We start from the raw sequence: 25,230 nt of genomic DNA, 5'->3' as shown, positions 1-25,230 counted from the left end.
TCCATCATTATCAACAGAATATTCAACACAACTAATGCTCAGTAGCTCTGCATGTTTGTGTGCCTGAGCTATTTTATCACCTTAGCTCATTGTTCCCCTTTTTTCATTGAGGCCGAAAAAAGCTCTTTAATCCCTTCCCTGTTCTATTTGTTCGCATGACGTTAAAATGCAAATGAGCTGTATAATGGCTCCAAAGAACTGGCTCAGTGGACGGACGGCCTGTGGCTCTCAAGAGCTTTTCCCAGAGGGTTGAGAGCAGAGCCAGGTGAGAGTAAAACTCTCCAGGTGTCCCTCTCCTGCAAGTGTCCATGCTTAGCGGGTGGCGTCCAGCTCCAAACCAGCCGTCTGACTCGCGGGCGCTTTGCACAGATCGGCTGTTCTTCATGCAGCCAGTGAAAAAACCCGGTGCCGACTGGGAAGGAATGAGTCTGTCCAGCTCCAGAGGGCTGCAGCGACAGCGGGGATTTTGACTCCATGAGGACCCAATTAAACCTGGGAGGGCCTCTCTGAAGGAATAATAACAATGATAAATGCACCTCTGTGGCCGGCTTAAGAGAGGCTAGGAGAAATGTTTTATTGTGCTCGCCTGTCTTGACACAGTTTACTCCCAGCTTCTGTTTTTTTTTTTTTCATTTTTTTTTTTTTTGCAGTATCAGGCCGTTTTAAAAATCTCACCTTGCGAAAGTTTATTATTTTTCTAGGTGAAGCCTGGTGTCATCTTTTAAACATTCTGATGACTTTGCTTTTTATGCAACATCAAACCATCTCTGCATGTGCTTTGAATTGGCCCGGGGTACGAGACTCTGTGCCAAAAGTACAAATACAATGTGAGTGTGTTTATCTGTGTGTGTTGGAGTTGCAAGCATGATTAGAACAGGTGTGTGTGTGTGTGTGTGTGTGTGTGTGTGTGTGTGTGTGTGTGTGTGTGTGTGTGTGTGTGTGTGTGTGTGTGTGTGTGTGTGTGTGTGAACATGATTTTTCAGTCATTACATTTAGAGAAAACATATCTGTTGGGGTTGTTGGTCAACCGTTTAAGTCATTTATCGAGCAAGATTGCAGGTTCCAGCTTCTAGAATGTAAATATCTGCTTTCTTTGTATTATTTATAGAATAAATATCTAAACAGTTTTGTTGGTTGGACAAAACAAGCAGCTTGAAGATGTTAATTTGAGCTCTTGGAACTTGTAAGAGAAATTTTCACATTTTAAAAAAAAAAAAAAAAAAAGGATTATTAATCAATATTGAAAAAATCTTCAATGCTTTATAGGAATAAACTTATGTATGAATGTGTTTTAAAATCATCTAATGATAGGTAAAAGTTTTTTTGATGGTTTTTAATTTGGGGTTTACTTTCTTAGAGAAGATATGCAGTCACTGGAGACTCAAAGTGTATTTTCCTCTGTCAGGTGGTAATTCAGAGGAAAACTCCTTTAATTAGATAACAGCCGTCTGTATTTTAGATTTGCACTTTGCCAGCAGTTTGTCAATTACTGCTTGTGGCTTCATACTGCCAGTCAGTCTTTGTCTGGGCTCGAGCCTCCTCCTCCCCGCGCTGCAGAGCCGTGTTATTGTACTTAAACAAATCAATTCTGTTGCAGTTGAGCTTTTTTCCCTCCATCCCCCGTCATTATGAACTGTTTGCAGTGCAGAGCACATTGATTTTTCACAGCCCTGGAAAAGCTGTTGATGAATAGCACAGAGGTATCTGGGGAGAATCTGGCTTTAAAAAGGAGGCACCCAGCGTTTCTCCTCCTCCTCCTCCTCCTCCTCCTCCTCCTCCTCCTCCTCCTCCTCCTCCTCCCTCTCGACCCATTGAGCCCCCAGCACTCCTTCACTTTCTCTTTTCAGAAAAAACGGCACTTCCAACAGGGGAGAAATGCTGCCTGAAAAATCTTCCAATGATTTAAAAAAAAAAAAAAAAAGAGGATTAAAAAAAAAAAAAAGGGTCGGCCCTTCTCCTGCTGAATGTGAAAATGCACCTTGTGGGTAGACAGTTTTTATATTTGGAGCATTAGCCTTGTCCTGTCAACCAAATCATGAGCTCAGGAGAAGCTCTGGTTGGGTATAGAAATGGCTCACATGCTGTGTGTCACTAAGCAGACGCTTTGTGAAAACGATACACTAACAGGATACAGCTATAGACTTTAAGGCAGGGGGGATAAAGGAGGGCAGGTGGTGGGGAAAACGGCATTTACCAAATACTAACACACTCCACACTCGTATTCACAAAGCGAGAGCAAAAACACCCTTAAGGCAGTTTTATACATTTTTTTCCCCCTGCTACCATCCCAGTCAGCTCCTTTTTAAAATATCATAGTTCAACATTTGAGGACTTTTTCTCTGACTTGAAAATTTGTGAGAGAAATTAAGGAAAAATTGTGCAGAACATGAAAAACGCCAAAAGTTTGTTTCTGCTCTTTAACCTGCTGAGAGCCCTGCCACCTTAAAATATGACTCTCCTTAAGTAATAGCTTAACAAAAAGCGAGGTTGAGGACTTTAATTTAGCAGACGTTGTACTCTCTCATGAAAACATCTAAATTTGAAACCTTTCTTTGCATTTAAGGTCTTTTGGAACTTTCAAAATAAAGTTAAAACACTTAGAAGGTCTGAGCTTCTGCACAAAATGGTCGGCAACTCATTTGAAAAATTGGAATTATTGCAAACGAAAAGAGCAAGTATTTTTTAGTCAGGTTATTCTCTCTCAGATGGGAGCAGAGGCATGCATGATTCATGGAAAGATAACGCATGCTAGAATCCAGCATTTGCTTAATATGCTCATAATTATTAACTACTCACAATGATTAATTCACTTAGGATAATAAGTCTGCACAGTTACTTGCTTGGGTGAAAATAGATAAGACAATATTATAAACTCTGTGGCCTCTGAATATAAAACTCTTTATTTTCTTGGTTATAGTATTAAGTCTTTAAGTGGCTTATATGTAATTGTTTCTCACACATTGGTTCTCACCTTTTGAACTCCCCCAATAACTAATGTGGTCATTTTTGAGGCTCTGAATGTCACTGGGCATACACAGCCCAGGCTGAGTGCGAAGCTATAGTGAAGGTCTCTTTTAATAGGCTTATCTGTCGATCAGGAGTGAATTGTGAATGTGCCATGGCAATGAGCTTACTCTGTGCTGGATGTTTATGATACCACACTGATCATCGGTTGCTCTTTTGATTCGTCCTTCATGGCCACGAGAGCGTGAAGGAGCTTATCCGTGCAGGGAGGAAGTGTATCACGTTAAAGCAAGGCGCAGACGGAAACCACTCTGAGCCCAAAGGAATCTGTGAGGAGTAAAAATCATCGAGTGGGCTTGAAAAAAAATGCAAATGTAATAATTCAGTGTTTGGAGATTGATGGATAATGCAGCGGTGATTGATGCATTTTCTTCCCCCCCCAACTCTGATTTCTCTCAGGGGCAGAAGACGTGAGGCGCTGAAGTGTCTCCTGGTGTGTGAATGGGCGGGGGGGTCCTTGGTGGGGAAGAATCGAGGATTAAAGTCAACACAGGTGAGTCTTTTTTTTTTTTTTTTTATTATTATGTGGTGGGATCTGCAGAGCCCAGCAGGTGTCAGGGATACGAATAAGAAATGTATGCTGTGAAATCAGTGTTACTATAACAGTAGAACCTGAAAGTATAGGTTGTTGATGGCAGGCTAGTAGTTGTGTTCGGGTGATGAGGTGGTTGCAGGGAATTTATTGCCTTTATGCTTTTAGTTTTTGCTCTTTTCTCTTTTGAATAAAGTTGTGATGCGTGACTTGGCAGCTATCAGCTATTGGTGAATTATTAGATGTGTTGCATCGGCACGTTCTCGTTCCCAGGGCGTCAAATCCTGACGCTTTGCACACAAGGCAACCTTTAGCGTCTGAGTGAGACGCATCCGGCTTTGAAGTAGCTGTAACGTAAAACCCGTCCGCATCATTATTAGACGCCCAGAGAAAATGCTTCAGTAGTGTCTGGAGCATTTTGTGACTGATGATTGTGTCTGAAAGTGTTATTGAGAAGTTTTCAGTTCTTATGTTACGTTGTTTGCTCTTTCCTTTAAGTTTTTGTACTTATTTTAAGCCCGACAATGATGAATTTCTAAGTTTTACCTAAGTGGTCCAGTATGTGACGAGGTGGAATGGGAACATGTTGGTTGCACAGTCCACTTTGATTTAACCCTTCCACTGTCAACATGTAAGCTTCTCCTCAAAAGACGAATGGTTTGAAGACAATGATGAGACAGGCATTTGGAAGTTTGGGAAAAAAACAACTTTTTGTTACTTGTTCGCTACCCGAGCTAATGAGCTTGCTTACCGATTGTTAGCCAGATAACCAGCTCAGAGAGCATCAGTATGTGATGTATTGGCCTGAGAAGAAAATGCCCTGGAGGGTCAACTGCACAGTAGAGAGAAAATAAAAAAGAAGCACGGAGAGAGCTGCTGTGGCTAACGTGTTAGAGTAGTTCACCAACTAGCCCTGCTGTGAGTAGCCACCTCTAGCACAGCTTTTTTTTTTTTTTTGTGAACCCTTTTTTTCGCCTGGAATTAAACAAAGCTTGTTAGTGGAAACTGATACCCGCCTCCCCTGTCACTACAGTTGATTTAAAGACGAAAACTTTGTTTGCTCGGACGAGCGCGGTCGTCCGCTGTGCTTGAGTGTCTTTGGTAAACATCTGATGGCAGCAGTTTGTGTGTGGTCAGCGTCGGCTCACCTTGCACAGCATGTTGATTTCATTAGGAGCTCCTGGGGGGGCTGTGAGTAACAAAGTGCTGAGATGTTGCATGTGTTTATGTTCTATACCGACATCCGAGTCCATATGTAGTCTGACGAATGTGTACACACACTCACACACACACACACACTGGCACACACACTCGCACACACACTCGGAATAAGGTCATGGCAATCCTCTTCACCGGCGAGCCACCAGTTCATCCTTATGCAATATGTGGCTCAGCGTACGTTCCACTAAAAGGGAGAATTATGTGGTGGAAAGGGAATGTAATTGGTTCGTCCACTGTATTATACAATACAGCTATGGCTTCATGGATTAGGAATTGGGACATCCGAGGAACACAGACACACACACACACACACACACACACACACACACACACACACACACACACACACACACACACACACACACACACACACACACACACACACACACACTCACACACTGAATAGATAAGAGTGGTTAATCTTGATTAGAGCAGTGTGAATGCTGAGAAACATGGTGACCTGACAAACATCTGCCCACCACACAGCTGAGTGGGATAAACCAAAGTGATTATTGTGGAAATGTCAGGCGAGGTAGACAGCGAGAAGTGCAACGAGGGTGGATACGACACGAACAGGGACACGACACGAGCGCTCAGCTCACTCTCTCTCACTCTCAATGACAGATTTTCCCCCTCTCACTGTTGATGTGACGTTGCCTTTAGCGGAGGGGAAAATCTAGCCGGGTTTGATGGAGAGGCTGCAGTAGAAAGAAATAGCAGGAGTCTCAACTAGAGAAGTGAGATCTCTGAGGTTAATAGCCAAATATGACCCATACAATTGAATTGGAGGGCTGTGACTAATGTCTTTTATTCTTTATTAATTATTCTCTGTTATTTTTTACTATTGGTTAAGGCTATAAATTAACACAAAATAGTAAAAACAATAAAAAAAAAAAAGTAGAAAAATGTTCAATATGACGTCTTCAAATTGCTTGTTTTGACAGCCCAACAGTCCGAAACCAAAATATATTCACTTTACCATGTTATAAATCAGAAAAAAACACAACATTTTCACATTTGGGAAGCTGGAACAAAAACTTGGTCTTTTTTTCTAAATGAATGTCGACAAACAAATATGTAAACTGTTGATGAGGTATATTCTGTAGATCGACGAATCGATTTATCAACTAGCTCTCTCAGAACAAACCAGTTTTGGAACCTTGTTTTATTCCAGTTGTTTTTTTTTTTTACTACTTCTCAAGGTTGCCAGGTTGGTCTTTGTCTCTGCTGCGCCAGTGTAAGCCCTAATGAATAATTGCTTTCCGCTGTGAAATGTGAGGGGTGCAGACATTCTGTTAACCTCGCTAAAGGGAGAAAAAAAAAATAGGGAGGAAGAAAAAAAAAAATCCCCTTCCTGTCAGTGGTCTTTCTTTCTCTCTGTTCTGTGAGATCTGGAACTGATAAGTGTGAGGCCTCTGGTAACTGAACAGGAAGGATAGAGGGCTTGGCCTCAGAGCACACATGTCCACGTCCCCCTGCACGGGCAAACAAAGAGAGCAGAGCCCGCCACTTAACTTCAAGTTTCAGAACAGTCAAGCCTATTAGAAGGATTATTATCACTTGTTGGAGTGAACTCTTGTTCTGAAGAGATTTCTTTTTTTTTGTTGAATGTAATAACAGAGAGGCCGTCGTTTTTTTTTTTGTCAAAATAGACCTCGGCTATATTATTGCTTTGCCGAGGCTTCACAGCCCGGCGCAATCACAACTCCCTTGTTCCACTGACCAGTGTTGAGTCAAGTGGAAGTACTTTATTGAACAAGCACATGGCAGAGCAGTGAGAGTTTAACATTCAACCCGAGCACCCAGAGGTCTGAATGACAAGCTGTTGTGCTGATAAACGGGATGCGGCCGTGTGGTAGTGTCACTGCTGGATGTCTCCTGAGGCAGGTTAAAGTTTAGGTTTCACACTCAAAATGTGACATCGTTTGGGACAAGCTGTTGAATACGGGTTTAAAGATCGGTTTTGTGAACTCCAAAGCAGACATAACAGACAGGACAACATTTGTGAAAATTTTGTGCATGAAAACAAAATAAGTAATAAGTAATAAGACTATCTGTAATTTCAAGGTTATGAACACCAAATTCCCAAAAGTTAGTGGAAGATCAAAGTGACTGGAAAGGACAGAGATCTGAAATCTTTGTGATGAAAATCTTTTAGGGCGTGACTACCATGATTTTTAAAGGGAAAAAAAAAATCACCAAAGTACTATGCAAACCATCTATCTATATTTATTTTGCTATAAATGAAATAAGCCAGAGGTTATATGTAAATTAGGCCCATTTTCACATTGTTAACATGGTGTCGTTTACTGTACATTTCTGGTGCATTTTATTCCTGTAGATATCACTGTAGAGTGTCTTAAAACATTCTTGGAAAGCAAGTACTATTTTCTGGATAATCATCTCACAGCTTGTGTAAAAGTGTCCACAAAGTAAATACAAAAAACACTCTACCACAGTAAATACCCTGTAGAATGAACTGAACAACTCACACTGATGGTGTCTTAACAGCGAACAATTATCAGTGGTTGGTGCAGACCATAAACCCAAAGGTTCATCGTTGACGTGCAGCAGATGAATGGAGGAATGATTTTTTTCCTGTGCACGACTGGCTGATCAACCGGGCGTGACCAGATAGCACTCCAGCCAAGTTGCTTTCTTGCAACCTCTTTGAGATCCATCTACCATCTTATCTGTCTGGGTTTCCCTCATTACTTCACGCTCATGTGGGATTCCACCACTGATACCACCTCTTCACAATACCTTTAGCGGGAAAAGCAACTTTGGGAGTCTTAAGGCGTATCTTTTTCAGAGCGTAGATTCTTCCGCACTGGTATTCTTCCCTTGAGAGACCGCGAGATAACATGCCAGGGTGACAGCTGAATTATTAGCCCATTAGTCACAGGAGAGAGAAGGAGGTGGATGAACATGGCATCCGTCAAGAAAGCGCCTTTTTTTTTTCTTTTGTGGGAGATAGCCTCTTTTAATAGCCGCCCAGGAATCTTGTAAGTCTCTCCCACTGATGTAGGAGTTGGAGGTCCGAGGGTCAGGGATCAGAACCGGAGATATCCCGGTGCTTTGATTCTGCTGCTGGTGACCCCGTCCGCCTGCTGTAGGAACGGAGCAGCATAACACACACAGAGGCAGAACTCAGTGTACTGGACTAAAAATAGACATGGAGTCGACCCTTCTACCCTTCATGCTTATACAGTAAGTGCACCCCAAACCGGCGTTGGCGAATGGTCTTCAGAGGCGATCGCAAACGCCTGTGACAGTCGGTGACATGCCGGAACTTGTTTGATTGACAGGTCGACTGCGGCGCTGCGAAGTGTCTGTGTGCTCAGGACAGATGTTCTCCGCGGCACGCTCTGATGGTCCGAGTTGACGTACAGCGGGAGGAAGCCATTAAACAACGCTTGGCTCCGAGATGAACCTCCCCGCTGCTCTGCGACCCTGTTGAATCTCCTCGGCCTTCCTTTTACATCTCGCGTTTCTCCGTATCAGCTATCTGCCTGGCTCGGCTCAAACAAAGACACCGCAAATAAAATGTAGCATTGAACAAATGGTGCGGCGCTCGCTTCCCTTTGATGCAATATTAAAGCTGATATCCCTTTGACATGCCTTCCACGGATAACTTGTCAATTTCCTGCTCGTTGATGAATAGCCTGAATATGCCACGCTTCAAAAGCCAACATATTAATTAATGGCATGGTGTAAATTGCTCTAAAGAAACTTGGCATTGAGAAGCTGCTTGTGAATGGTCTATCTCAATGCCACTTCTTGAATACGACCACGTAAAGAGCTCTTTTCCTGCCTGACGCTGGGCCACATTATTGCATTTTTCTCTCCTTTCACTGAAAGCATTTACCGCGGTTTCATTAGGTCTGGCACATTCTTGTTGTAGAATGAAACCCAAGACCCAACAAGCTTGACTTGACTCCACACGGCTTCTGCTAAATGTTCTATTTGTAATATGTCTGCGTAGAGATAATGGAATGATGATAGTGGCAGCGCTGCATGGCCTTGAATTAGCCCATCAGCTGGTTTGAACATTTATTTACAGAGGACAAATAAAAGTCTAGATCCTAGTAGTTGCTGTAATTTAAGATCATCAAGTTTTTGTACTACCATTTAATGTTGCTTTGATTTTACTATTCAACAGTATATATAGTAGTTAAAGCAACTATAATCAATGTTTTTCAAAATAACAATGTATCAAATGACAATATCATGATATGAGATTGGTATTGATCTTCTCATCTAACTCTTGGGAGGAAATCGAATAAGTGACATATAGTGACCCTTTAAAGTTAGCGCCAGCTCGACCAGCTACAAATACTTCCGAGCTCAAACATTTATTTGTAATTGATATAACTACATTTACCTCACTGAAAGAATCTGAACCCACCGTTCTAGACAAACGGATGCTTTACTGTTTACAGATATGGTAATCGACAATTTGTGACTTTAAAAAACTGTGAAATGAATTTCGAAGGCTTTGACATTAAACACGTTAGATATTACCAATTTATCTCTTCGAGCTCTGCAGCATGACTGAGTGTCGTACAATGGAGTCGGATCTTTTTTCTGAAAGCTCAGGACTTCGCGGCAGACAGCCTGATAGTCATCAATTTGAGACTTGTTTGGTAATTCTTGGGATGAAAGGCGATGATGAGGATGATGATACTGATGCTAATCCCACTGAAGGGGATGATTGAGTCATCAAGGCAAAAACAGCTGTCTTATGTTGCCCCCCCACCACCCCCCCCCCCCACCCCCCACCCCACCACCCACCACCACCACCACCACCACCACTAATGGCTGATGATGACGGTAGCAGAGAGTGTAAGTGAGTGCAATTGACAGCGGAGTTGGAGCTTTTCCTCTGGGAGGAGGGGAGAATCATCTGAATCTGAGCGGGGGGGGGAGCAGGCTGCAGGGTGGCCATGAAACATTCATGCACCTGGGGACTCTTTGCGTAAGGAGAGCAAGCTGAGCCAATAATGAAGTAAAGAGCAGAGGACTTTTAATGGCTCTGTTTGTCCTTTTTATGAGATTAGCCTTGCTCTGGCGTCCTATATAAATTGCATTAAAAGCCTAACTGCATACAGTCATTACTGATGACTTTAACACCAATGAAAGGCACTGCCTGCTGCATGGCCTTCTAGGAAATATTATTTACATATAGAGTAATCTAATTGTGGTTACTTACGAGATAATTGGTACCACAGGTGTGCGGCTGGTTATAGCTCAGAGCCGGATGGCAGAAGGTGAGTTATTCCCGTCCCCCTCGGCCCCCCCCCCCCCGTCCCCAGACTGATGACATGACAGCGGAGCACCAAATGTGGACATCCCCAGTTGTGGCGGCGGAACAGTTGTCTCTCCTAAAGTCAACCCGCTCCGGTTAGGGGGACGGAAAAAAAAAAAGGCGAGAGAGGAGCAGAGGAATGGGCGAGATAAAAAGCAGAAGAAGGGAGAAGCAATATTTAGACAGCTGCACGTGTATCACTGTCAGAGGAAGGAGGAGGGGGGGGCGGTGGAGGGATATTTTGGTGTCCTCAGCGAGGCCTCAGACAAACTCCCGCTGCAGTATTGATGTCACTGCACCCTTTCCTGCCAGCAGACCGTAGATCACGAGTCGCAGTCATCTATAGATTTACAAACAACTGCTACCTCTGTTCCTATATCACAGCAGTATATTACCCGCACCGGGTAAAAGCAGAAAACGTGTTCAAACGTGTTTTACAGTTAATCCATTAGAGAAGCGTATCTCAGAGCTTCACTGTCTTGGGCTCTGTCCCCAGTACAGTACCGGCGGTTGTGTGCGAGACCGCCGGTCACATGCTCTGCGGTCCTGTGCTACTCACTGGCCCTGGGCCTTGAGGTGGTGGATGGCAGCTGACTGCTCTGATTCACTCGGGGAGTCGACTCGTGCGTTGTGGGCCTCACAATGGACCGACTCATGCGGAGCTTGTTCAGTGTCCATCGCTCAGACGTTTCACTGGAACTTTCTGTTTGACTCCTTTGTTGCCTCTGTGTTTTGATGGAGACAGTGGTGCTTTCTCATGACTGTGTGTGTTTTTTTTTTCTTTTTCTGCATTGTTCCCTTATTGGTCACTTCAACAGGAACGGTCAGTTTTCATCCCTCTCCTCTAACACTGTTTTCCTGGGGAGGATGTGGACTTTCAGTCGGTCTCTCGCAGCTTCTTCCCCCCTCCGACATGCACCCACATTTCAGCCCACACTCCACACAGTTTCCCCACTTCAACCTGTAGGATTCAAAAATGATCCCTCACCGGCTTCCAAGCAAGCACAGCCGCGTTTTATGGCAATGAGATTCAAACCAGTCCAGTATCCACATATTTGAAAGCTTATCAGATGCCAAAACGGTGGACAATGCTGTTTAGCAATGGTTCCCAAAGTGGGTGCAGTGGTCCTTCAAGTATTGAAGTATATGAAATATGATTATTAATGTGCCAATGCATTGGTTATTGAAAGGCTTTGGTTTGTAAGAAATAATGCTAATGATCGTACTCAATGCTCTTTCAGCACTCTATCTTTTATGCTTCCTTTTGTCGTCTTTGTGCTTTTTTTTTTTTTTTTTTTCAATAAGCCGTTTTTGCTTAGCGACGGCATTCAGAGACACAACATTAAATCTCCACCTCACGGTCACTCCCGCTCCCCTATCGCATAATAACATGTGCAAGATCCGCACAGCAGCCACTAATTGCTGCTGGATATTAGAGCGAGGTCTCCTAAGATACTGACCTTGCTTTAGCCAATCACAACAGAGCGTGTTACCGGGCTGAGCTGCGATCAGAAGAGTCCCCGCAGCACGAACGGGAGGAATTAATTATTCAGACTGGCTGCTCGCACGTTTTTGCTGGACACCACATTTAATGACATCTATAATGGCATCTTTGTGAGAGATTAATAGTGATGTGGGACTATCAAAGCAGAAAATGCACAAATGTCCAGCCAGACAGCTCTCTGCGTGCCAGGTACAAACACAAAGGGAGCGATGGGTGCAAGTATTTTATGGCAGCGTCCACATTTTTTTTTTTTTTTTCCCCGTTTCAAATTCATCACCTAGTATCTTACTCATTTTAACCTTGCCTTTCAGTCTGTGCTATCTGGAACACTTTGTCTCAAACTGACATGCTTGAACCGATGGTAATGAGATTTGCTTAAATATTTATTGTACGAGGAAATGAAGAGGTAAAAGATTAGAGCCTTTCCTCACAATATTTACATCTCTGCCACCACTGTTTAGCTTCTACAGCTCTGGGGAAAGGCTTAGTTTTATAATGATCAGTAGTCGGGTTTCCGCTGACCTTTTACGAGACAGGAGAGCACTTTGATGGATTGAAAATGTTTTCGTGTTAGTAAAGAAATGGGGCAACAGTGCATTGTTTTGCCGTGGTGTCATCTTGATCCTGGATTTCAAATTTATCTTTGTCTAATGATCAACTAAGAAACTGTTCTCTTATTGAAGTTTCTGTCAGTTTCAGACACATTCATTTTCATAATCTGAAAATTAGAAGAAGTACATTTAAACAGTTAAAAGAGTTATTATGGACATAAAAAGCTGGCATTTGCAATTGCAGTTTAAAGTGGTGTCTAGTAAATCTCCAAAAGTCAAAATCAAGAGTCCCCATGTATTTGTGTAACACTAAATACATTTTTTTTAAAGGGTAAATATACTTATATATTATATTTTTTGGAATGATAATATACATGAATTGATTCATTGCTATATATATTGAGGCATAAAGCAAGAAAGTAGGTTAGTAAAGAAAAAGTGTGAAGCACTGTAGCTCTCACATCTTTGCTGTAAATAGTGCTTAGCAACAGCAAGGTTACCGACTCTGGTTGCATCTGCATTATGCTAATGTGATGAGAGCAGGAAGCCAACGGAGGCTAGTTGCGTTTGGATCGCTGCGGGGACACAAACACAGGAGTCATCATGCAAATTAGCAGGATGGCTGATCGCTCAAAAAAGTTTAATGAGAGATAAGCAGCCGAACCGGACCACGCCCCCACCGGCAGGTCAGAGCTCTGCTGTGATATTCTTCTCTAAGCAAATGTTCTTATCGCGACCCCGAGCAAAACATGCAAACAATCTGGCCTGTGTGTTTCCAGTCACATGGGCCTGAAGCGCGGGAGACGCAGCGAGTCTGTCCTGGCATTTCCTGAGGCTGCGTAAACATGCACACACACACACACACACACACACACACACACACACACACACACACACACACACACACACACACACACACACACACACACACACACACACACAGGAAGTTCTATTTAAACAAATAGTAACTAATATATGATGATCATCTTTATTTGTAAAGCAAGGCAAGAGATGTCTAGGTAGTAAGTAAAACCTGTGAAACATGAAACAAGATGAAAAAAAAAAAATCTTTGTTATTGTTGCCTGCCTCGGTCAAGGAATCTTGAAAAACAGATGTTTAATCTCACATAGGTTTTCCTCATTAATTGAGGTTTAAATCAAATATAAAAAGTAACTATTAATTCAAATTTAGGGAGTAACACATTTAAGTTTACGAGGTGAAACCTGCGATAATCCTTGTCACACACAAACCTCCATGAATCATTTTGAAGTTGCCTTTATTTGTCACATGTTGCTGTTGAAAGTGGAATAAATGTGCGAATCTGCTTCCAACTTCCGACTCAGAATAGAGAAGAAAAAACAGAAGGAAGTGTGACTTTATTTTGTACTTCTCCTTTTATGAAACTTCTCACTCTCATCCAGAAACATATGTACAATAAATAAAGGTTAAAGGGTTAAAGCTCTACTGTCCACCCAGTAGAGAAAGCTTCAACTACAACCATAGAATCCATCCTCTGCTTATGCATTTAGCTCACTGGAAAGCTTATTTTAAGCGATTACGCCACCATCGCTAAAGCCATTAACGGATGTTGTTTGTGCGCGCGTATGATTATTGCTCTGGACTTTTGCTAGAGGACGGGCATGCATTAAATCATTATTAGATTTAACCAGTTCAAATGTGTGTGTGAGCATAGTGGTCCATCTAATTGATTTGGAGTGTTAGAGTGCAGGGTTCAATGAATACTCTAATCAAAACCTTAGAGAGACACATTAAATCATTCTTTAGCATTTAGTAGCACTAAATGCTAAAGAATGATTTAATGTGTCTCAGGCTTTTGTTTAAGCTCACAGCTGCGTGGATTCTTCTCTGTGTTTCAGCTGTGTGCCTTAGTCCACAGAGGGAGTTAACATAAAAACTGTAAACTTACATTTGGATCTAAAGCTGTCAAGTTCGAAAACAATTAAATAAACTGAAATCAGGAGCCGTAAACACACATTTCAACCTCCAGAGCTGTCAGTATCTCCTGCCACTCATTTTTTTTTTTTACCCATTTAGTTGCCATCTCACACATTTCATGGTGCTGATACAGAATCTAAAAATTCAATAGTGTAGCATGTATGCTGGGATTATAATTTGGACTCTCTGTGGGGGATGTAGGTCAACTGAAAGGCTCTACTTCCTCAAATATTGTAATCCCCATTTGTTCTGCTTTTTCACCAGAAACACAGCTTTGAGGTCTTTGTCAGACTACAATGCCCTGGGCAGGACAGTGGCTATTAATGCTGTTGTCCTGTTTCCGGATGATTTCTCTCCACGTGTTTGCTTTGGTTGCTTGTTATTTACAAATGTATATATTTTTAATTTTTTTCCTCTATTTTAACTTACATTACAGTCATTTAACTTCCTCTATATCTAACAATTTGGACCAAATTCTGCAAAACACAGCCTCTCCCCCCCACCCCCCTTGAACCTTTTGCTCCTTGAGTTGTCCACTCTGCTCCGCTGCAGCGTGCACAAACTGACGTAGGTCATGTTTGTGGTGGAGCTGGGTAGCGGGGTCAGCAGGATATACCCATTTAACCTCGCTGGAGACCTGCACAGCTCAGAGAAAAGGAAGTCATTCATTTAAGATGGAGTGGTTAAGTTTTGTCATTCAATGATAAAAAAAACATGATCACTTTCCCCCAACAGTTGTCACGAATGAGCTGAAGGAAGAGTTTTGTGAAACCATGCATGAACATGAAACATTCATATTCAGTTCAGTATAATAGTTTTTTGGTGGGATTCAGTGACCAAACCTGATGTACCTTTATAGAGAAAAAGGATTAGTCTACTCGCTGCATGTTCTTACTCTGCTCTCTTTGTTGTCTAAACCCGATAACAAGTATGGCTTGAGACAGGGGCCGTCCAGTGTGGAAAAGGGCTTTTTTTCTCTCCACAAAAGTCATTATGCTGAATCAATGCTCCCCCGAGAAACAGCAGGCCAAACGCCACACACAGAGATGGAGGAGTGCGTCAAAATATGTTACAGCCTTAGGCGTCCTTTTTGATGGTTCAGCAGGCCAAGGTAAAGCACATACCTTCAATTATGAGGAGGTTTTCAACTCCCAGAATTCATCTACTGTCTGTCATTCCTTTCTGGGAAGTGAGGGAAAAGACATGATTTTTTTTTTTTTTTTTTTTTTAAAGGGGTTGGTTCACCCACTAAGAAATATGTACTTATGAACCTCTTGTAACCTTGCAGGTTTTTGAGATATCTGCCTCCAACTCCAATACAATGGAGGTGAATGGAATTTTTGTTGAACAGCAAGATATGTTAAAAGAGTGTCAGGGTTACTCTTTTTTATAAACCTTTTTGTCAACAATCATAGGGATTGTTTCTTCAACAGAAAGTAGTTCTGTGTGAGGTTTATATCAAAACCTGAGCAAATAAAGCCATAACTGTCTGCATGGCTATTAAAGGATATGTTTGCATCGCTTCAGCAGTCTGACAAATCAAGCGGGTATGGTCCAAAGCCAGTTACAGTCTTAGTGCGATATTCCCCTTTGTTTTATTGTCCCTCTGCAGCGGCTCGGCAAAGAAACAGTCTGGGGAAACACAAAGGAGGAATATTGAACTAAGAAGACTTGATTTGACTCACTCAGGCTGCTGAAGCCTCATTTTACCTTCTGCTGAACTTCTGTGTGCACTTCTTGCAGAGAGAGAGAGATTCTTCTCCATCTCTTCCAATGGAGATACAGGGACAGTATGAACAGGGGTAATGATCCCAGCATTCAGTGTGCATACGAATGTGTGGGTTATGTTTGTTTAATCTATCCTTTAAGTGTGAAAATCTATATATCTTTTGGTAATCTGGAGGAGCCGACCTTTTGAAGTAGTGATGCCTCACATAAGGCAATGATTGCACATGCACTCTAGTGTCCTCCATTCATTAAATCATGTCTGCCGGTCTGTCTTTGTCATCGGCCTGCAGCATGTCTGGGGCGGTTCCACATGACAGCAGCATGTGTACGTATTTGCAGCAGCACACCTCGCCTCTGTCTTCTCCGCCTCAACTTGACTGCTAACAACCAGGGCTAAAATAACATCTCATTTAATACAAATATGAAGTCAGAGGGTTTGTGTCGGGGGATGTAAGTATTTCCCCGGTACTAGAGGAAGGAGCCGGATGCTCGGAAAAAGCCTCTCCCCATCTGTCTGCATGACTGCATGGTACATGGAGCTGTGTGGTGGTGAATCCGCTCCGGGGGGGTTGTAGAGGCAAGTCAGGGGAGAGCACAGGAGGCGGTGTGGTGGTGGGGTGGGGTGGGGTGGGGTGGGGTGGGGTGTTTCCGTAAATAGCCCACCCTGCATTAGGAGTCGGCATGCTGGGTCCTCGCTCTCTCTGTGTGCTGTCCTGACCCTCGCCAGCCGAGCCGCCGCTCACATCTCCTCACAGCGCGGGAGGCCGTGGAAGTCGGCGCTGACTGTTTTCTCCACTTTATCCAGGTCAGATCTGATCCACTCTCACTAGTAAAGCACTGGCGTTCGTGACCCCGCTGACCCCCCCCCCCAACCCCCTCCCTTCCCTTGCCAGCCAGTGTCAAAATAACCCGAGCAGCTCTGCGGACGGCCTCCGCTGCTCTGCCTGCTGTTATGAAATCGTGCCGCCCTCATTTGTCTTTTCTAAACATCTACACTCGGATAAATTGTCAGATCAAAACAAATTGTCGGCGCGATTTGATTTCCTGTATTTCTCCACATGAAGCTGTTGAAAGGGAGTTTTTGCCTCGCAGCGTATGTGCAGTGGGTATGTGTATGTGCTTGGAAGTAGGTCATTGATTCAGAACTTGGACACTGATTATGTGCTGGCCTAGAAATGGGCTATAATCGGTGTCTCTCATACCAAAACAGCTTTTCGTAAGTGGCAGTTATTTCAAGGTCAGGACAACAGTTGCGTCTCATTGCCACACATTCATACAGACTTTTATTTATCTCCTTCTCAGTTTCAACAGATTGCTGTTGCTAGAATCTGTTCAATCTTGTGAGATTGCTCATTTTAGGATACATTACCACCGGGGAAAACAGACTCTGAATATCATGTTCATCTTTGTTTATAGAGACCAGAATGTGCCAAATCTGCAGGCATGCCCGGCTCTGTCCTTGATGAGGGTTTGATGCACTCATTCAGATGCCATTTGAGCCAATAATGTAAATATTTCTGGTCTTTGAACAAGCCAAGACGTGATCTAATCTGTCTCAGAGTCTCCAACAAAACTCTCTGTGCAAAAAGGGAATTTTCATCATGACCATGTTGGAGTAAATCTTCTCAAAGCTGGGAATTAACTGTCAGCTAGCATCACCACAACTCCCTCTCTCTCTCCGTCTCTCTTCATAGCTTGAAGCGTGCGCTGCGTTACATTCTGCAGTGTATTTTCCTGAGACACCCTCAGGATGAAGCGTTGATATTGTTTGATAAATGTAGCTCGATATAGATTCCCCTCTGCTTACAGTATGAGCTTATATTTAGCTTGAAGAACTAGTTGTTCTCAGTGAATGGAGGGTTGTAGGAGGTCAAAAGGGCATGTTTGTGTACTTCCTGTTCTCTTCCGACTTGGCAAGTGCGGGTCAAGAACTAACATTCGGAGCGTGATAGCATGAATGGAGATCTCTTATTTTTTTTAAGGTGGCTGTATTCCTTGGTGTGCTGTTGCGTTGTTGCATAGTTATGGAAACAACTTCTGATAATATTACCGGGAAGTTCTCCGGAGAACAAATCTGACTTTGCATATCATCTCGGGGTTTGCATGAGAGCGGCGTTGCAATCACTCCTCCTCCCCTCCGCGTGTCCCGCATGAAAGATCCACAGCGTGCGCCCGTTTAAATGAGCCCTCGCCATGTTTGCATTTGTTTAGGCAGAGAGGCAGAAACCAACAAGCAGGCACAGACAAAAAAAATCCTATCAAAAAATGACATCAGCCGCAACAGCTGCAGGCTGTGGCACTGGGAGGAGAGGAGGGAGAGAAAGAGAGAGAAGAGAGAAGAGAGAGAGAGAAGGGAGAAGAGAGAGAGAGAGAGAGAGAGGGAGGAGAACAATTGACCAGAAGCGACACGGGAAAGAGAGGTGACCTGATTGCTCAGCTGGCCAAGAGCACGGAAAGGAAGCAGCAGGAAAGGCTGGTCCCCTCAGTCTGGCCCCGGCTCTCTGCTGCTTCTGGTGGGTCCCTCCGTGGCCTTCCTCTCCTCGCTTCACCCCCCTCCCCCTCCTTCCCTCCTTCCCTCCCTCCTTCCCGTCCTCCTTCCCGCACTGCTGCCTGTCACGGCTCACTACATCGGAACAAAATGATCAGCTCTCACCTCCTCGTGAACACGGGTCATCATGGAAGCCATGCAAAGGCTGGGCCCTTTGTATTAGATAGGGATCACTGATATCTGGAAGGAGGAGGAGGAGGAGGAGGTGCTGCAGACAGCTGGAGAAGTCAATATTGTTTTTGATTTTTTTTTTTTTACAGCACATATATGTTAGGGTGTTTGATTTTTATTAGTTTATCTATTAGCGATTGGCCCTGAGGTTGACCAATTTTGTACATGACGTACCAATATTAATTTCATGTTTTTCGCTCTCAAGGAATTATTGGATGTGTTGGTGCGTCTGTGATTCATCTTCTCCTCAAAGAAGCACGTGAAGTACCTCTTTTCTCAGTTTCCTGTAGCTCATAATGTAATTAATTCTAATCACAATCATCGTAATAGCTTTTCAGATCAAATACCCAAGAGCGGTCCTAACAAAATAATCCATTCCTCCGAAAAAAACAAACACCCAAACTCTCTTTCTCCCCCCCCTCTCTCTCTCTCTCTCTCTCTCTCTCTCTCTCTCTCTCTCCCTCTGTGTTTGGCTTGGGTTTGGAGAGAAGAGCAGTCAGTTGGATGTTGGGGGGGGGGGGGGGGGCAACATCAGAAAACAGAAGGACCTGCACATTTGCATACCTTTTTAGCATGTGGCTGAGGGAGCCTTTATTAAATTCAACCCCCCTTTGGGGTGGGCCCAACCATGAGGGGAGTAGGGGGCTGAGGGGGGACGGAAAGGAGGGGTGGTCTCATCTTGGAGACAGGAGGCAGCATCTGAGCCAGCAGACAAACATTGTTTCCTGACACGAGAACAAGGTGGCAGCAACGGCAAAGTGTTTTTGCAGCAGACCAGTGCTGCTGTTCCAGTGCTGGGGGGGGGCTCTGTCAGGGGACCACATCCAGAAAGAACACATTAGCCGGAAGAAGAGGGTTCACTTTGGGCGCAAATTGGTGGAGCTGAAATAGTTAGCTCATAAATCAATTAGATAGAAAATCTTTAGCAATTCTGATAAACAGCTAATCTTTTAGGTCATTTGTTAAGCAAAAATGCCATAAAAAAATTGTTGGTAATAGCTTCTAAAAAGGGAGACTGCATTTTATCTTATCTTCAATTTTTTATCAGATATCTTTTTGGGGTGTTTGACTGCTTTTTGGGGAGAAAACAAAACACGGAACACTTTACATCTTGCAATGGGAAATTGTTATGAGCATTTTCCACTTATTTGTCCCGCTTTACAGACTAATTGTTTGGTTGCGGCTCTACAAATCAGCACATTAGCACTTCCTAAAATGTCTTAAACGTTTAGGATTAATATAGGATTTGAAGATTTAATGTGGTGGTGAGAAAAAAACAGCCCTGTGGTGAACAATCAACTGTATTACAGAGGTCTAGAGCTGTTTTCACTTTCACATTTATTTCAATTTAAAAGGTCACCAAGAATCTAGAGAGCACCTTGTTGAAAACTGCAGGCACCCTGCTAGCTGCCTATTAGCAAAGCCTGCACTTCTTGTAACCCCCACTGTAATAAAACAAGCAAGTGATTCGATTAGAGCACAGTGATGCTTTGTGTTTCTCTATTCCTGTGTGTGTGTGTGTGTGTGTGTGTGTGTGTGTGTGTGTGTGTGTGTGTGTGTGTGTGTGTGTGTGTGTGTGTGTGTGTGTGTGTGTGTGTGTGTGTGTGTGTGTGTGTGTGTGTGTGTGTGTGTAATGCATCTGAGGTGAAGTGGGGAAAGCCCAACAAGCTATAACGTCTGTTCAAGCAAGCTGAGGCAGCTTGTGGTGCTACTGTACCTGGGAAGAGGCTGAGATAACGAACCAATGTGGTGAAGTGAGGCTTTACCCCCCCCCCCCCACACACACACACACACACACCCCACACACCCACACCCCCACACCCACCCCCCACCCCCCGCCAGCCAGGGATGAGCTGCTAGCACACAACGCTAGTTAGCCTGTTAGCTCCCCTAATGAGCCAAAATTACAGGTTATCCATGAGCAATTATCACTGATAGCACTCCGCCTCTTTGCTTTTTTTTTTTCAGTTGTGATTTAAAAGATTAGCATGTTTTTCTGGTTAAAACATGCACATAATTATTTACTTGTTGGTGCGTTTTCTAATTCAAATATTAATGAATATTAAATCTATTTTATAAGATTTCATTTAAGACAGAACAGAATACTTTTTTAATGGACTACTTTGAATCTAAAGTAGTCTATTTACATTTACTATTATTTTTTTTTTTTACATTTTATGATTGTTATTTGTTGGTTCAGATATAATCTTTATTGCATATAAAATATGAAGGTTCAATGTGAATATGCCTATTTTTTTATCACAATTTACTCTTACATTTCAAGGTTGTTCTTCCCCACAACATATTACATTTATTAATCGTATTCTGAAACAGTAAGATCTAAGCTTTAAATGGAGAACCTCGACTCCACATCATGACCTGGAAATATCAAGTGTAATTACATGTTATATGATGTGTTTCACTGTTGGAAAATCCATTAAATAACACGGGCGGCTTGCTAGCTTTGCAAATATCCAAGTGTAATTTCCACAGCTTGCTAGCCATGAAACAAGACACAGTATATATACATTGTATATAAATCAGTGGAAACTTTCTCTTTTCCATGTCTCATTTGAGTTGAAATAGTTCATTGTGAACAATGAAGACATTCTAGGACCTCTTGGTCTTAATCACAATTCTTGACAGACTCTGTTATCAGCAACACAACTTATGTTTAAGTTATTTTCCAACAAAAGTTATATCCAGAAAAGTTGAGGGACCACATGGCCATGCACAACACTCCTGCTAACCAAAAATTACCCTTGCTCTTTGTTTTTGTAAGCCCCACCTTAGCATTTGGCACACCCAAGGCGAGGGGGGGATGGGAGAACGAGTAAGAAGTGAAGAAATATCACAGATGTTAGTCTGCATGAACCCCCTTCCTCTTTACAGCCTTCCTGCTCAATCTGGCCTCCGTATTTTTTTTTTCCCCTTAGCTCTCCCACCACACACAAAAGACAAATGACTTCTCCTAACCTAATTTCAGTTGCAGCATGCCAGGGTCTGCCTTGACGGCTGCCGGTCAATAGAGTTTAAGAAGACACTGTGCAGACTCAAGCCGCTACGGAGCCCAGTTGGCCAATTTTCCTACCCAAGGCGTCCTCACTTTTGACTTTTAGAGGATTTTTCTGTGGAGAAATTCAGTAAACAACTTACATTTTCTCACATTAACTTGTTTTTGTGTCTGTGTGTGTGCGCTCGCTTTTTCACGCATGAGGAAGCTTTTTTACACCACATGCTGCAGGGGCCAGTTGTCTGTTTGAAGAGTGCAATGGAAACAGCAGGGTTAGGGTTTCAACTGTAGGCTTGTGAGTGCAACAGGGGTCACAGTTGTGTGACATGCCAAACCCAGTCTGGTGGCGTCGACGGCGGTGGTGCTGTCACTCACCCGTCCACTCGTTGGGTCAACTTGTTCTGTCATCCCCAACGTAATCTTTGGCCGCGTTTAATTCGGTTAAAGCAAAGAAAAGCCGTCTTAACATCATCCCGGCCCAGAACTAGGCCTGTTGAGATGCTCTGGACCGATTAAGGGCAGGAAGTGGCGGAGAGTCTTTGATTATTTGGCCTTTCTCTATTTCCCGGGGGAAATGTTGCTGCTTCAAGCCTGGCAGAGCCATGACCAGGAGGGACCTTTGATTGGTTCCTGATGTGTGGACAGCAGTCGTGTCTCAGGGGTCCACAGCAATTTATCTAGAGGATATTAAAAGACCTAATGGCAGTATTATTCGCACAGAACTAACCTGAAGGAATGTCTGTGTTTGTAAAGGTGTTGAGATGTCGATCCACCGTTCGTCTGAGTGCAACGCGAACGCCGAGATATTTCACTGTGCTGTGAAAGTGTATATATTCTGCAATCATACAGACAAGTGGGTAATGTAGTTATTGGTTTTCCTCATTCACCAGGATTTTAATGAAATGGTTTTTCGGAGTAACATACAAGCGTAGAGCTGGCGTTATTCTGACTTCTGGATGTAATATAGGCCCGAGAGGAGCTGTAGTAAAAAAAGTGTGCTGCACTGACGCTGGCCTCTCTCGGCTCTCTCTCTCTCTTCCCCCAACAGGAACTGGCTAATTTCCTGAACTTGATATACCATTTGGTCGACACGGAGGGAAACATCTGAGAGAGAGGGGGGATCTCTGAGAATTCTCCACTTTAAAACACTTAATGAGTGTTCAAATCTCTGGGTCAACGCTTTTTAATGTTTTACAGGTGACGCAGGAGTTTTCTTTTCTCGCTGACTTTGGAGGAACCTTAAAAGGAAAAGTTAGCAGTCAGGAAATGAAAGTCTTGCAGGGTAAAGAGGAGAGACGTTTTATTATTGTTATTTTATTTATTTTTTTGCTCAGTCGTTGCCTCATTAGCAGAGTCATTCACAGATTTCCTGTGTGCTCTCACAAGATGTCAGGAGGCATCGGATCACCTTCTGTGTGTAGTTTTCAGTCACTACTTCAAAGAATCTGATGCTTATCTTGATTCAGGTTGTGGAGAGTGTCTGTTCCTCCAGCCTTTGTAGCTCTCTGGGTCAAAGGTCACAAGCTTAGCTGGAGGTCATCTCTCTGGTTGACTCCTGGTTGGCAATATGACCCTCTCTCCTGACGGGCAAACCTCCTTCCCCCCTCTCTCTCTCTCTCTCTCTCTCTCTCTCGCTTTCGCTTTCCTTTCCTGGTGAACACGTGTAACTTCCTCCATTGATTTAGATGAACCTTTCATCACGGCGTGATCTGCCTGACCTGCACCGATCCCTGCACCAACCGCAGAGCTTCGGTCATTGGACCAAAAGCGCTGTTTCTTTAAACAGATCCAGTTGCTTTTGTTTTGCTTTCAAACGCTGGTGCTGGTGCAATAAAAAAAAAAGGGGAGAAAAAAAAAGGAATAATTTCCAGACAAAGCACTTGTCTGCCTCTGTACAGCTCAAGCATTAAACTTGTGCGGAGTATTACTTGAGCCTATTGATCGGAGTCCTCTGCAGTAGAAAGGGCAGTGTGCAAAATCAATGCTTTATTTTCTCCAAGGCTAGCCTTGTTCATGCTTGTGTTTTTGTCAGTGAAAATGAGAGGAAAACAACATTTACTTTCACCGTATGCCATACTTTTCCTTTTAATGTAGTGACTCATTTTGGAAAAAACAGCCTTGTACAAGTCATCTCTTTGGCCCGCATACTTTTTTACCCCTTATCAGGCCTATTCACAAGCGTGAATCTACACCCTTTATAGGTGTGGGTGGGTGATCTCATGCTTGTTTTTTTCAGTGGTTGTATTGTGTGGTTTGGTGTGTCACTTTGCCACGTTGGTAAATGAACAGTGGGTTGTGTGTTTGTCCAGGATTGTTTAAGGTCATATGTGTTTGTTCGTGTCTGTTTGTGCAGAAGTAAACGTGTAGTTATTTTAAGTTACGGAAGAACGCTATGTAAAGTTCTTAACTTTGTTGTACGTAATGTAGGCCATATGTTACAGAAGTGATCTCACAAAGGTTCTTATTTTAACCCAGACCACCATTTTTTACTAAACCTAACCAAGTATATTTGTTGCCTAAACCTAAGTGATGCCAAGGGGTCCTGACAAAGCATCTGTACGTAAATGAAAATGAGTTTGTTCATGATGAAGATGAGGTTCGTACAATTGCATCATGTATACAAGCAGGGCTGTAACTAACAATTTGTTTCATTATTGATTCATTGACTAAGTCAATATAATGTCAGAAAATAGCAAAAAAATGGCCTTTTATTCTGTCCACCCAACAATCCCAAACCAGATAATATTCAGAAAACAAGGGAATTCTTACATCTGAAAAGCTGCAAAGAAATATTTTATTTCTCACAAAAATGGTTTGAACTATTTTTCTTGATTTGCTAATTTATTAATCTTTTCATATAAATATATCCCGTTTCCATGAGTTTACCAGACACCACAAATTGATATAAACCAGATCCAGAGTACAGCATGTAGGTTCTTAAGTAAAAAATAATGAACACTAGATAACACAAGCTAAATAATCAGATTTTCAGACCTTAATGTCTTTAGCAGAACCCTAAAAATGACCAATTTGACATTATTGAAATGTTAAATGTATATTAGCAACTGAAATTGTATCAATAAATCCATCCTTCCTCTTTTTCCAAGCTTTAAAGATAAAGTCAGTTAACTTAAAGACATCAAAATCAAACTACCATTCCAGACTTTGCTCGTGTACACCAGAGTATTTCATTTTCTCATTTTCATGAATACTGTAATTGACATTGGTTTGTACAGACCAACAATCCACTTCTCCCAGGACTTTTTTCCGCCTGAAAGTGTTTGAATCTGCCAACCTCAATAGCTAGAGGACGAATACCAGCTCTCACATGTGCAACTAAAGATCTTCAGCTTCTGGATATAAAATATGGAAATATGGATAAAATATAAAAAAATGTAAACACCAAAAGTTATATATCGATAGATACTGTACAGCGTATTAACCTCCTCTATTGTGTAGCTCTGAGGTGCACCCTTGGTTGTACATATAGTCCGAGAGAGGACGGAGTAACACAAAAAGGGGTCAGCGGACGGGAACATGGCTGGTGACAGGTTGCCTGCATGTGGGGTGGTTTCGCTAACGAGAAGCCATTGTGCCCTCGGTGAAGGTTAACTCTCCGATTCAGGGAGGCAGGAAGTGTTAGCTGCCTCCCCTGCACTTTTCCCATCCGCGG

At 42.9% G+C, this 25,230-nt stretch overlaps 1 protein-coding gene across 2 annotated transcripts in view; it reads left to right on the top strand.

Annotated features, from left to right (window-relative positions):
* LOC129091083 (zinc finger MIZ domain-containing protein 1-like) overlaps nucleotides 1-25,230 on the top strand; it is a 105,173-nt gene that overhangs the window by 25,196 nt on the left and 54,747 nt on the right. For both annotated transcript variants that reach the window (XM_054598541.1, XM_054598540.1), the window contains exon 2: nucleotides 3,424-3,517. The gene's annotated coding sequence lies outside the window, so the exon portion shown is untranslated. The remainder of the gene's footprint in view (nucleotides 1-3,423; nucleotides 3,518-25,230) is intronic.

Source organism: Anoplopoma fimbria, chromosome 5, assembly GCF_027596085.1.
Source record: "Anoplopoma fimbria isolate UVic2021 breed Golden Eagle Sablefish chromosome 5, Afim_UVic_2022, whole genome shotgun sequence".
Classification (NCBI taxonomy): Eukaryota; Metazoa; Chordata; class Actinopteri; order Perciformes; family Anoplopomatidae; genus Anoplopoma; species Anoplopoma fimbria.
Note: the sequence above shows the minus strand (reverse complement) of the source record. Positions and strands in the feature narration are given on the sequence as shown.